Genomic DNA, 5,510 nt, shown 5'->3' with positions numbered 1-5,510 from the left:
TCCGTCGCATAAGAAATTTTTTTCGAAAAAAAATAAAAAAATCGTTTTAAAAAATAATTATACATTTGAAAATTGTTTTATATATTACAAATTGAAAAAAAAACCGAAATTGTTTTATATATTACAAAATTGAAATCTAACGAAATAAATTGTCCGGAAAATCATCGATATTTTGGGGATGTTGCTCGTCTTGATGAACCGATGGACTGGGATTGACAGCGGGACTCGGAGCAGACGAACCGGCGGAATCGGTCAGAGGCATAAAATGTTGCATCATCTCCTCTAAACGAGCGATCTTCGCCTGAGCTGCATCAAACTGAGCAATCTTCTCCCGAGCAGCTACAAGTTCCGCAGAAGTCTCCTCGTGTTTTCTCTTCAGCTCCTCGACTTCACGCGTTAGAGATACATGACGTACCACAGACGACGAAGATGCGTCACCACCCCCGAGCTGACTCGCCAACGCACCAATCCCGTAAATCCGACCTTTCGCATCGGGAGGAACGACCTTCAAAACAATATGTAAATAATATTTAAACTCTAACCTGTTATATTATTTAAAATACAAAAATTACCTCGAGATACAAGCTGTTGATTTCTTGCGGAGTCAATTGCGTTGAACCGCTGCTCTCGTCCATCGTCATTCGATCGGTAATCTTCGATTGAATGGCCTCTTCAATTTCTTGGGCACGATGATCTACGTACGTCTCATCCGATCGACGATGCGTGTCTTGTAAGACATGCAGAGCAGACGGTTGAACGCCTTCTTTCTCGGCCTAAACAAGTTATACAAAAATATTAGTAAAATTTAAAAACAAATAAATCAATTTTCACAAAATACTTACAATATTGAGAGCAACTTTAGCAAACGATCTTCTCCCCGCAGTGTGAGTTCCTGGGGCACGATCGGAAGCAGACTTCGCCTTTCGATTCGTCGATGCGATCCGACTCTTCTCTTGAGATTCCTCTGAATCCCATATTACCTCCAGCTGTGCCCAGATATCTAAACTAATCCAGTCCGGCTTCTTCCGCAAGAATTTCAACCTATAAAGGTTATCTCGCAATCTCGCACCGAGACAATCCTTCCACGCACGATGGACGACATCATGCACAGAAGGATCCCAGTAATAAGATTGCTTTAAACAATATGTGTTAGTTATTTAATACTAAAAAAAATATATTAAATAAAAAACGAACAAGTCGAACAAGTTAAGACAATACCGCAAAAGCAGCAAACCATCGTGCCAAGACATCTTGCGGGACCCGAGAGATGCTACGCCATGGGCCATGATAATCAGAACGGTAGATCGTTTTGATACTCTCAACCAACTGATCATTCCGATCAAACCTATGATATTCAAAAACATTAATTAAGTTGAACGATGGACGATTTTAATCGGAAACGAAAGTGGTGTTAGAATGTACTTACCACAACGCTCCATCAACCGAATCAGGATTGATACAAGGTTGTTGTCGTCGACTCTCTGATGCCAGGATCTCTCTAAGAGAGATCCCAGCATAAACAGAGCGATGGCCGGAACCTCCGGCCTCAAATAAAGCCTGGGGAGTACCCTGGCCAGTGAAACGTTGATCCAACTGCAGTGGATCAGGGGTTCGTTGACTTTGGATCGCTGGTGATCCAACACCACGACCACGGAATCGAGTGTTGTTCCCGCTATGACTACCAGAACGAGAACTCGAACCACGTCTTTCGTGACTCATCTACAAAGTTGGTTAGAATTTCGTATCAAATAGGTAAAAAAACTCTAAACCCCAAACGAAATCCCAAATACTTACCCTAACCCTAAACCCTAAACCCCAAACAAAACCCCAAATACTAACCCTAACCCTAACCCTAACCCCAAATACTAACCCTAACCCCAAATACTAACCCTAACCCTAAACCCTAAACCACAACCCCTAACCCTAACCCTAACCCTAACCCTAACCCTAACCCTAACCCTAACCCTAACCCTAACCCTAACCTAACCCTAACCCTAACCCTAACCCTAACCCTAACCCTAACCCTAACAGATCCGAAACGAAACCCTAACAGATCCGAAACCCTAACAGATCCGAAACCCTAACACATCCGAAAACCTATCCGGGAACACATACGAAACACATACATCCGAAACCCTAGATTCATAAACCCTAACCGTCGGCCTTCGAAACGAAACGAAACGAAACACGTACAGAACGAAACACATACGAAACGAAACTAAACAAACCGAACAGATCGAAACACAAATTAACCGAACAAATCGAAACATATAAAAGAATCCGAAATCTAAAAAACTTACGGCGGAGAGAGCCGAACAGATGACGGGAAAGGCGACGAATCCGGCGGTGAGAGCGGCCACGAACACGGCGGTGCGAGTGGCGACGAATCCCGGCGGTGAGAGCGGCGAGAGAGATTGAACACGGCGGTGCGAGTAAACTTCGCGATTTTGAGGGAAAGATTGAGTTCTGGCTGTTTATTCAAGTCTGCGACGGAAATATCCGTCGGTAATGGGTCGGAATCATTAAATGCGTCGGTGACACGTCACCAAACGCGATGGACTTTCCGTCGTAACATAAAGCAAATTATTTCAGCGACGGATAACCCCATCGCGTTGAGTCAGAATCATTAAACGCGACGAAAATTCCGTCGTAATTGTACGTTTCCCGAAAAACTCTGCATGATCTGACGTTTCTGAACCGTGCGACGGAATGATCCGTCGGTATGTGGTCGGAATCTCAGACCATAAGCGACGGAATTTCCGTCGTAATTGTGCGTTTCCCGAAAAACTCTGCATGATCTGACGTTTCTGAACCGTGCGACGGCAATGTCCGTCGGTAATTGTCGGAATCTCAAACCAATAGCGACGGAAGTTCCGTCGTAATTGTGCGTTTCCCGAAAAACTGTGCATGTGTGACGTTTCTGATGTGTCTGAACCTTGCGACGGAAAGTTCCGTCACATTCCGTCGATATTTTGTTATTATTAAAAAAAAATAAAAAATGTAAAATACAAATATTATTCAAATGATCCATGTTCTGAAGTGCCGGTCGTTTCTTCATTCGAATCTTCGGTGTTGTCGGCGTTATCATCGTTTCCAACCTCTAACTCCTCAAATTCTGCATTCGGTAATGTTAGTCTATCAATATTGATTAGGTCATCAAGTCGTACAACAACCCTTATATCTTCGTCTTGAAGAGGAATGTGGTCGGAATCTTTATCGTTAAATATAGTGCCTCTTGGGGTGATCTTCACAACAGCCCTCCAGTCGACATCATTTCTTCGCTTTACCTTCTTTGGGTATGGTACAAAACAAACCTGGTCAGCTTGAGATGCCATAATAAATGGATCATACTTTGCATATCGACGAGTATAACAGATGTCAACGATGCCTGATTTGTTGATCCGGATTCCGCGACCATGTGTTGAATCAAACCAATCACATCTAAACATCATTACTTGTAAGCCGACATGTCCAGGATACTCAAGCTGTATAATTTGTTGTAAAGTACCATAAAAATCTGGTTCATCACCGGAAGTGCAGTAGTTCGAGCCTTTAACACATACTCCGTAGTTTAGGGTTGAACGATGTTCTCCATGTTCATATGTATGAAAAACATAACCCCTGGTAAAGAAAATCGGCCAACATTTGAGTCGACGAAGTGGACCTTGCACTAATTCGTATAACCATAACGGATGATCTTCGGATGACGACTCGATCTGCCAAAAAAAAAAATTTATTAGTTAATGATACGTACACATATATTATGAAATATAGATGTCGTAATATAACTTACATATTGTTGCAACCATGTTGCAAATCCATTCTCTTTAATCTTGCTCAGTTCTTCAGCAGATATTTGATGACCATAAGTATTATATACTTCATCGTCATAAACCCTGACACATACAGTAAAAATATTATTTACGTAGGAGAGTATATATATTCTCTATATACAGTAATTTGTGTAATGTACTAACCTCTCAAACGGTAGAATATATTCACAGTTCAACAATACGTAGGTATGAATGACATGGTAATCTCTGTCAGATAGATATGAATCAGTCGATTTACCACCACATCGCCCTTTTCTGTAGAAAATCTCAGGTATGTCTACATGCATCGAATAAGAGGGTCCATCATCGCACTGGAATGACCGATTCTGACTTCTGTTCTTTGTCAAAACATGATCTTCAAAGTAGTATGATGTGAAGAATGATATCTCCTCATTTATATATTGTTCAGCGATTGATCCTTCCACAAAAGCCTTTTGTTTCGCCTTTTTCTTCAAATGGTACATGAACCGTTCGAACGGATACATCCATCTAAATATACAGAAAAATAATCATTTCAAATACAAATATGAATTATTAATTTATTCATGTATATTAAATAATTAAACAAAAATATATACCTAAATTGAACTGGTCCCCCTAGTTCAGCTTCTCGTGGTAGTGGATCCGGCGAATAGATGAGGAGGTCATCGATGAATATGATGACAAACTCATCCAGGTAATCCATGAACACGCGGTTCATCAGTTGCCTGAACACCGGGATCGACTCCTACTTCCGTTTCTTCAGTACATTCTGTGGAAGTATATCGGCAAAGACAATAGGAAGTAAGCGCTGCATGAAGACGTGGCAATCATAACTTTTCATACCTATCAATTTATTTCTTTCAATATGAACACATCGAGAGATGTTTGAAGAATATCCATCTGGAAATTTCACATCTTCTTTCAACCATTTGAAGAAGTTTCTCCGAGCTTCTCCAGAAACCCGAAATATCGGGACGGGTGCCTTTCCATCCGATGTCAACTCTAGTTCTTTCCGCGAGCAAATTAATTTCAGATCCTTTCTTGAATTGACATTGTCCTTTGATCTTCCGGGAACATTCAGTACCGTATTAATGATGTTATCGAAAAAATTCTTTTCAATATGCATAACATCAAGATTGTGTCGTAACTTATGATGTCTCCAGTAAGGCAATTCCCAAAATATACTTTTTTTGTGCCAGTTGTGAAAATTACCATACCCTTCTATCTGCAAATGGCCATTCCCGCCGACGTCTGCTGTTTTTGCTAATCCATATGAACTCACGCAATCTTCCAGTCTTTCAAATAGTATTTCATCACCTGTAAGCTCAAGGGGAGCAGTGTCATTTACGACCTTATTCTTACGAAAATTCTTCTTGTTACGCCGTAACACATGATTGCTCGGGAGAAAACGACGATGACAATCAAACCAGCACATCTTTCTCCCGTTCTGCAACCAAAATGAATCAGTCTCATCCGTGCAATAAGGACAAGCTAGCCGCCCATGTGTTGTCCAGCCAGACAACATTGAATACGCTGGAAAATCACTGATGGTCCACATCAATACGGCACGAAGTAAGAAATTTTGCATAATCGACACATCATATGCCTCGACACCAATGAGCCACAAATTGGTCAACTCTTCAATAAGCGGCTGAAGAAACACATCTAGACTTTTTCTAGGATGTTTAGGCCCCG

Source organism: Tarenaya hassleriana, unplaced genomic scaffold (assembly GCF_000463585.1).
Source record: "Tarenaya hassleriana unplaced genomic scaffold, ASM46358v1 Cleome30, whole genome shotgun sequence".
In the NCBI taxonomy this organism is placed as follows: Eukaryota; Viridiplantae; Streptophyta; class Magnoliopsida; order Brassicales; family Cleomaceae; genus Tarenaya; species Tarenaya hassleriana.
Note: the sequence above shows the minus strand (reverse complement) of the source record.